This window comes from Limulus polyphemus, unplaced genomic scaffold, assembly GCF_000517525.1.
Source record: "Limulus polyphemus unplaced genomic scaffold, Limulus_polyphemus-2.1.2 Scaffold280, whole genome shotgun sequence".
Classification (NCBI taxonomy): Eukaryota; Metazoa; Arthropoda; class Merostomata; order Xiphosura; family Limulidae; genus Limulus; species Limulus polyphemus.
The window spans coordinates 354,630-363,900 of NW_013665890.1; the positions used below are offsets into that span (position 1 = coordinate 354,630).

Here is a 9,271-nt window from a genome sequence, read left to right on the forward strand (position 1 = left end):
TCGGCAGCAGGACTCACAAGTGTTAACAATAGGTTTTATCTCTACATTAAATTAGAACGTATATGTGTGTGAATAATGCTAGTACACAGAACTTCTACTTTAAGTGTGATGAACCTTTGTCACAAGTGAGTTTTCGGCAGCAGGACTCACAAGTGTTAACAATAGGTTTTATCTCTACATTAAATTAGAACGTATATGTGTGTGAATAATGTTAGTACACAGAACTTCTACTTTAAGTGTGATGAACCTTTGTCAATACTTGAAAAATGAAAACTATCGTTCAAAAGGCATTCGGTAATGGTACACGTTTTACAAAAATTCAACGAAAAGCCCTGTAAAATTATATTTGAAATTATAGAACATTTGCAGTAACACCAACTCTTTACGAACGCATCGTTTGTTGTTACTCTGATTAGCAACTGGTAGAATCGAACAGTTTGATTTTAGGAAACAAAATGATCCATTATTGAAAAATATAATGGTACTTCCTCAACATTTTTTTTTTAACTAGGCGAAACAATTTCTCTTCTCACAATCGCCTAGAGGATTGTTTGTTTGTTTTTTGAATTTCGCTTAAAGCTACACGAGGGCTATCTGCGCTAGCCGTCCCTAATGTAGCAGTGTAAGACTAGAGAGAAGGCAGCTAGTCATCATCACCCACCGCCAATTCTTGGACTACTCTTTTACCAACGAATAGTGGGATTGACCGTCACAGTATAGCGCCCCCACGGCTGAAAGGCCGAGCATGTTTGGTGTGACGGGGATTCGAACCCGCGACCCTCAGATTGCGAGTCGAATGCCCTAACCACATGGCCATGCCGGCCGCCTAGAGGATGTTATGATGTTTTAAAAATTCTAGCACATACATTTACATCCGAATGATTTCATTAATTTATTAAAGTTTAACGTTTTAACTGCTCTAGTAAAGTTGGTCTCTAAAAAATATCTAAATAAAGGTAATGGACAATTAAATATTGCTGACTAAAATGGAGACATTGGCAAATTAAAGCTACATGCTCATTTCTCTATAATTATAAAAGGCTCGTACAGCTCTCCAGACACATTTTCTTTGTATATTATTAACACATGAGTTTTGTTATACATTCATAAACTATTTTCATACTGAATATTTCATATCGCACTCAAGATGGAAACTTTCTTAAATCTCACGAGATATTTTATTGTAAATAAGAACAGTAGCTTGGAGGTTACATTATGTTTATACTAATTAAGCTACTTATTCCCGTCCACCTATACCGTCTCCAATTTCTTTTGTTTATGTAAATTTTGCTTTTTGCAGTCTGTTTTTGTTTTCGTTTCTCCACAAAAGAGGAATATTTGTGTCTATTTTGGAGGCATCTACTGATTGGCCTTTTCTTTACTTCATGAAAATCACGTGATGATCCTCGTAGCAATTCGACGAACGGTTAAAGTAGGTGGAACATTAACTGTATTTAAAGCGCAGGCGCCAGTTTTTCATGAAACATTTACTCAAGAAAGTTGAAGCTAACTGAACAAAGACTGGAAACTTCCATAAACTTCCCGAACAAAGTAAATTTTCTCCATTTTGAACGGTAAGTTTGGCTTTTATTAGCTTTTATACTTTATCCAAGGCTATCACCGAGCTTTTAGTTCAAAAACGTAATATTGAAAAGATGGCTTTATCAAACGATGAATCATTAGATGTGGACAAGTTTAACGTCACGCTTTAATGTCTATTTCTAACAAGTGGTTTGTTGTTCAGAGAACATATACATCAATTCTTTTTATGTCTTAGACGTGTTTATTAGCTTTATCAAAAAAAACCTAAGATGCAACTGTATATTATTATAATTTTTTTACTAGGTGACATGAAATGCTCTTTATACTGACTTGTTCCGTCAGAGTAAATATTTGTTTTTTAAAAAACTAACTTTACATAAAACATCAAATTTTGCCGTGATTGTACTTTTAAGAAATTGTGGAAATATTTTCTTTATTATGTTGGAAATACTTGAACGTACAAGTATAATGATCCAAAATTGTTTAACATAAGTTTCCGAAAAAAAAACGTCTAAAAAGAGCTAGACAGAGAGTGTTAAGGTGTGATCATAAGTTTCTACCACACCTTCTTGGATTGTTGAATGCGAACAAGTGTGCTTTATAATTCACCATCCACGATAAATTGAATTGAAAAGCATGAGGGCTTTTTTGTGTTTTTCATATATTTAAACAAAACTACCTAAGGGCTATTTGTGCTAGCCTTCCTCGTTTTTGAACTGATAGACTAGTGAGAAAGGTGGCTAGTCAATAGAATCCACAGTCGAGTCTTGGGCTACTTGAATTGAATAGGTTTTTAAACTGTTACACTTATAACGCTGTTACAGCCCCAAGGTGCTAAGCGAGGTTTTGTAGCAACGAGACGAAAAACATGGACTCTTAGATACACAGTCTAGAGCACACCCCACCCTACCGTGTGAAAAGAAAATGAAAGGCGAATTAGATTTGTTTGTTTGTTTTTGAATTTTGCGTAAAGCTACACGAGGGCTATCTGTGCTAGCCGTCCATAATTTAGCAGTGTATGACTAGAGGGAAGGCAGCTAGTCATCACCACCCACCGCCAACTTTTGGGCTACTCTTTTACCAACGAATAGTGGGATTGACCGTCACTTTATAACGCCCCCACGGCTGAAAGGCCGAGCATGTTTGGTGGGACGGGAATTCGAACCTGCGACCAACAGATTGCGAGTCGAGTGCCCTAACCACCTGGCTATGCCGGGCCAAGCGAATTAGAATATAACCAAAAAAATTAGATTTAGCCATGATGATTTATCTTGTTTTAGCGCGTAACGTCTCCATTGGCTATCTGAACTATGTTCACCGTAGAGATCGAACCACGAATTATATCGTTACTACTGAGTCAACGAAGGATCAGACATGATAAATACAAGAACTTAAGTAAATAACTGAAATTATGAGGGATATTTTCTGCTTCATGTACCGCGTTCAAATAGAAAAGAATATACATTTTTGAATCTAGTTTTTAATGCTGATTTCAGAAATATTAATTAAAATTTGAAGAACTGAAAAGAAATTTTTTTAAATATTTTTTTATTTTATTTACGAAACACAGGAAGTACTTTTAGCATTACATATATACATATGTATTTAAAAGAATTGCAAGACATCAAGACAGTACAAAGTATCTAGTGTCAATGTAACAAATTCAATATGAAAATTCAAAAATATTCTTAAATATTTGCTTGAAGAGATCATCATTTTCATGCCTACGACGAATTCGCAGAGATACGAGTCAATGATGTTACGATTGGTTCCGCAATGTCGCTTCTTAGGTCTCTTAACCACATTCCAAGTACTTTCAATTTGCTGCAGATTTCAGATATATGGATTAAAATTTGGAAAATTTATTTTTAAAGTGGAAGAAATGGAAAAATATTTTCTATTTTTAAATAATTTTTTAATGAAATTTATTTTTTATTTAAAAAACGTGCAATTATTTACTAATTACTCTAGCTTGATCTAACCTCACATAAACTGACCTAACCTAGCAAAATAAAAGTATAAAAAAAATATTTCTTTTGCCTTCTCTAAATTTTAATTTATATTTATGAAATCAGCATTACAAACTACATTAAAAATATATTTGTTCTAGTTGAACGCGGTGCATGAAACAGAAAAGATCCATTGTGAGTTTCAAACCTTCTATTTCCTAAAATGTAGTTTGTCAGTTGGTAGGCTAAGAAAGGTCACTGTCAATCTGACAAACTGCGACAAGTAAATAGTATCTAAACATAAGCCGAACCTTGAGGGAACAGCGATAAGAATATGGACCAATGCTAAAATCCGGGGTTCGACTTTCCGCGGTGGACATCGTAGATAGCCCAATGTGAATAAACAAACAAATAAACCAAACGTAAGCAATTTTTATAGCAACCGACAAATCACGTGGGATGTTTTTGATCACTAACTAAAATATATTTTGTTTTGTAAGAAACATGAGCACCCCCTCCAATGGCACAGCGGTATGCCTGCGGATTTACAACGCTAGAAACCGGGTTTCGATACCCGTGGTGGGCAGAGCACATATAGCCCATTATGTAGCCTTGTGCTTACTTTAAACATGTCACGATGTCAAGGGTAATACAGAACATCAAGACAAAGCGACAGTTCCGAATGGAAGATTTCGTCAATGTACTTAACTCGTACAGTTCGCACGCCCCCTAAGGACAAATCGATTAAAAACCAATATAATTCACACCAGCACCCTCACGTTTGAACAAACTCCCAATTATTGGACATTAGGAAAATATTATAGAAAAACATCATTTCCTATTCTTAGGAACACCGAGCTGAAATCGAATATCTGTCATTGTGGAGAAAATATAATGGCCAAAATAAACTCCAAAACGTTTAAGACAATCCCACGCTCCTATTCAACAGTACAGAAACATTTTCATTTAGATTATGATAAGTTAATTGGATATTACGCGACTTGAAAAATAGGAATTAAAATCATTAGAGTCGTCGCAATACGTATTTAATCTTTGATCCAGATGAGCGTCTCTTCTTTCACATTTTATTACAGATTCAGATTCAATTATAAAACCTTCAACATATTAAACACGAACATAAAGTAAGATATCATAAACCACAGTAAAGTTTGTATTCCGTTTATATTGTGTTTATCCGCAACAGCATCTTTTCCTTCACATTGTTTTACCATTGTATACAAATAAACACAATTAAATTTCTTCTACAGAGTCAGATTCAATTCCAAAACCTTTGACATAGCCAACATAAATACAAGAAAAGTAGCATAATTCCAGTGAATATTTTATTCTGATTACGTTTTTAATGCGTAATTTTTCCTTCCGTACTAGTTTATCTATAGGATGACTCACCTTTATATATGTTTATTTATCTCCAATTTTCTTGGCTGTTTATTTGCGTAATATACTAGAAACAGATACTGACTGAAAATATTAATGCCAACTCTAGTTTACCTTTTCTGTTATTGTTCTAATGTTGAATATCTTGGTCAAGATAGACCAATGTGCAGTTTCTAAGTGTATATTGTTTATTGTTTTCTATTTTAAATTTTGAAAGCATTTTTTTATATTTTTACTTGATCTTGATCAGATAAATATCCTCCGAAAGAAAACGTTATATTTGATTACTTCACGCCTTTATTACACATTTTAATGTTATATGGACGTGAAAAAAAACTGAAATTTGTAAAGCAACTCTTATAAATAGCATGTAAATCAATTTTTGTTTTTGTCCTTGGTGTTCGAACGTTTAGGATGATGGCTTATAAAGCCAGAATTTGAGGCTCGATCTTTGTGTTTGGCATAGCGCAAAATATCTCATTTTGTAGCTCTGCGCTTAAAAACAAAAGTTTTTCTTGGAACAATACATGGCAGACGCCCTTCGTAAAGCTTGACTTTTTTACAGTACTTGTTATAAATATTCAGTTAATCTATGATATTCCCAAAACATTTTAATTATTGTTTTTTCCCTACAGTAATGTCAGTTAATTATTCTATAACATAATCTAGACGTCTTAAAATGTATCTTTCCACTAATTATCAACTTTTAAAACTTTTTCCTCTATATAATTTTACAATTTAAGTTTTGGCTGCACGAGTTCAGACATTTCAAAAATAGATTAAATTCTATTTTCTCATATTTATTTAAGCTTTTGCAAAGTGTCATTTGTTTTAATTAGTTCGGTGTGTTATTAAACTAGGCCCAAAGAAAACCACGAATGCGAACAAACAAAACTTATCTGGATTCTATTTCGTTCACAAAATGAAAAGAAAAACAAAGTAAAATCGGCGTTCATTTTTGATTGGATAATTTTGTATTCCCTATAGTTTCCTCTAATAGGGGTATTTTTAAATTTAAAAAAAATCCTTTAATCCGATTGAATTTTGCTAAACGTATTTCGTTTCGTCTAGTGAGACAACACGCTAAAAGCTACACGAAGAAAATTAGCGATATGGGATTAAATAATTCCAGGCTGGATCAAATACCCAAGACTCTTGAAACTAATTGAACAATACCTTAGGTTATTATTTATCCTACCTTTACAACACATTAGGAAAGTTTGGTCTCTATAGTAACAACTGATTGTCACATTACATATATTTGTAATCTATGGCAACCCACGTCGGTTATTTTTTGTTTTTGGTTATTAATAATTGCTATTAATGCTTATGAGAATTAAAGCCATCATAAAGGTTGTGGCTTGAGCATAAATCAACAGCTAATGAATAACAACGTTAAAAGCAAGTAACAATATCTGAAAGCCAGATCTTTCTAGTGCATTTTTAAACATCTATAAACTAATCCTTTATATTAACATTCATTAATGCTAATTTCATACGGTTATCTCTATGTTAGAATAATAAATACTCATGAACAGAAAAAAATACAAACACGAAATGGCATAGTTCTGAGCAGTCGGAGTTAGCTTTTACCGACAACAAGGTCATGTCGGAGTTAGCTTTTACCGATAACAAGGTCATGTCGGAGTTAGCTTTTACCGACAACAAGGTCATGTCGGAGTTAGCTTTTACCGATAACAAGGTCATGTCGGAGTTAGTTTTAACCGACAACAGGATCATGTCGGAGTTAGCTTTTACCGACAACAGGGACATGTCGGAGTTAGCTTTTATCGACAACAAGGTCATGTCGGAGTTCGCTTTTACCGACAAAAACACACATCATTGACATTTTTCGCACGAACAATAGAAATTATAAATGTTGTAGAACTCGTTGAATTCAGGTTTGTTATTTGTTAAGGACAAAGCTACACAATGAGCTATTTGTGCATCGAAACCCGATTTTTTTTATCAATGTGAACCCTCAGGAATACCACTGAGCCACTGGAGGGCTTGAATTCAAGTAAAGAGAATAATAAGAAGACTATATCAAGCTGAAGAGCGATTTTTGTTTCACTGAAACATGTGTATATTATCAAACAGAAGATGAATCTTAAGATGTGTATAAATAATATTCATTTGAGTTGAGATAATAGAGAAACTGAAAATAGTGTATTTGATATGAGACAGTTCTGGAACGATTGCTTGATTGAAGTTAAGCACAAAGCTACACAATGGGCTATCTGTGCTCTGCCCACCACGGGTATCGAAACCCGGTTTCTATCGTTGTAAGTCCGCGGACATACCGCTATGCCACTGGGGGGGGGCGTTTTGGTACGAAACAAATACTAAACTTTTGGATAAAAATTAAATCCTTGGTGTATTTTTAATGTTATATAGTTGCCAAACACAGATTGTTTGATTGTTTGTTTGTTTGAAAATAAGCACAAAGTTACTCAATAGGCTATCTGTGCTCTGCCCACCACGAGTATTGAAACGCGGTTTCTAGCGTTGTAAGTCCGCAGACATACCGCTGTGCCACTAGGGGGCGCCAAACACAGAAGTTAGCCGCAAAGAACCCTTAATTCATACACACAGTCGACAAACTTCAGTTATAAAATCCCAGAGAGATGTTAGTGATTAAAGAGAGGGAGAGTTGCTTATTTGCATGTTTCAAACATTTCGCGCAAAGCCGTTCCAAATTTTAGAGCGAGAGACTTGAAGTCAGCTAGCAAACAGCACCCACTGACAAGTTTTGGGTTAATATTGTGTGGCCGAAAAGTAGGACCTGATCGTGAATCTAATAGCATACTTACGATCCCAAAGTGCAGAGCGTGTTTTTACGGCAAAGGGTCCCTAATCACGAACTCTTGGAATCAAATCCAAGCACACCAACAATTAGACCACACCTAGCTCATGAATAGGGTTGAAGTTTTAAAATATGGGTGAACATAAACATACATTTACTGTATGGTTAATAAGTCGTGTTTTAAAACTGAGTACAAAGTAACCTGCTTAAATCTCATATTTATAATCTATATAAATATAATAGTACTGTCTCTTGTCTGTTGTATGTCCATGTAACTACTCTGCAGGGTATGGACAGATCTTCACCAAAATTGGTGTGGAGGTTCATTAGGTCCATGCGGGGGTAGAAACAAATTTTCAGTTTTGTATTTTGCGGTTTTTATGGCCGTTTTTGCGTTTTTTTACACTACCTCGCCCCCTGTAGATGGATATTTACCAAATTTGGCATGGAGGTTTGTTGTGTCGATGCGGAGATACATGCAAACTTGCGGTTTCACACTTTGTGAATTGCAGTTTTTATGGGAGTTTTTGCGTTTTGTACAATTACATATAAGAAAAGCAACTTTTCTTATCCTAAGATAACCTTTCATTAATCATGAATTTACCTAACTTACGTCCAGGGGACGGGTACTCCAACTAGTATACCAATAACATAAGATAAACATCCAACTTTTTAAACATATATTTAATGCTGAAGACATATCAGAATGATATAAGCGCTTGAGGATCCTTACGACTCACAGTCAACGCTTGCGTAGTGTCGAAAATTGATCTTAATTTTCAGGTAATGATTTAGAGAAAGGGTATTTTAACCGAGGCAGAGACAAACCTGATCTTAGACAATGTTACTCTAGTTACATATACAGTGGCAAGCTATATATTAACAAAAATGACACATATTTACTGATTATATATAAGAATCTAGGTTCAAGTACAGTACCCAATTGTTTATCTGTAGGGATTCGTATTGAAGCTTGATGAAAATACCATTGTTGTTCTGTTTATCTGTAGAGATCTGATTTCATGCTTGATGAAAATACCATTGTTGTTCTTTCTAATCTGTGGATATCTGTATTCAAGATTGTTCAAAATACTTTTGTTGTTTTGTTTATCAGTATGGATCCCATTTCAACTTTGATGAAAATACCATTATTGTTTTGTTTATCTGTAGGGATCCGTATTGAGCTTGATGAAAATACCATTGTTGTTCTTTTTGTCAGTAGGGATTTAATTTCATGCTTGATCAAAATACCATTGTTGCTCTGTTTATCTGTATGGATATGGTTTCGTGCGTGATCAAAATACCATTGTTGTTGTCTTTATCAGTAGGGATCCGTATTCAAGCTAAATCAAAAGACTATCGTTTTTCTATACACCGATATGGATTCGTACTCAATCTTAATGAAAATACTATTGTTGTTCTTTTTATCTGTAGATATCTGTATTCAAGCTTGCTCAAAAGACTTTTGTTGTTCTGTTTATCAGTAGGGATCCCATTTCAACTTTGATGAAAATACCATTATTGTTATTTTTATCTGTAAGGATCTCATTTCAACTTTGATGAAAATATCATTGTT

The 9,271-nt window shown here is 34.3% G+C and overlaps 1 long non-coding RNA gene across 1 annotated transcript in view; it reads left to right on the forward strand.

Annotated features, from left to right (window-relative positions):
• Positions 1 to 1,494: 1,494 nt before the first annotated feature.
• LOC111085222 overlaps positions 1,495 to 9,271 on the forward strand; it is a 12,949-nt gene continuing 5,172 nt past the window's right edge. The window contains exon 1 of the long non-coding RNA XR_002610056.1: positions 1,495 to 1,574. This is a non-coding gene — a long non-coding RNA (uncharacterized LOC111085222). The remainder of the gene's footprint in view (positions 1,575 to 9,271) is intronic.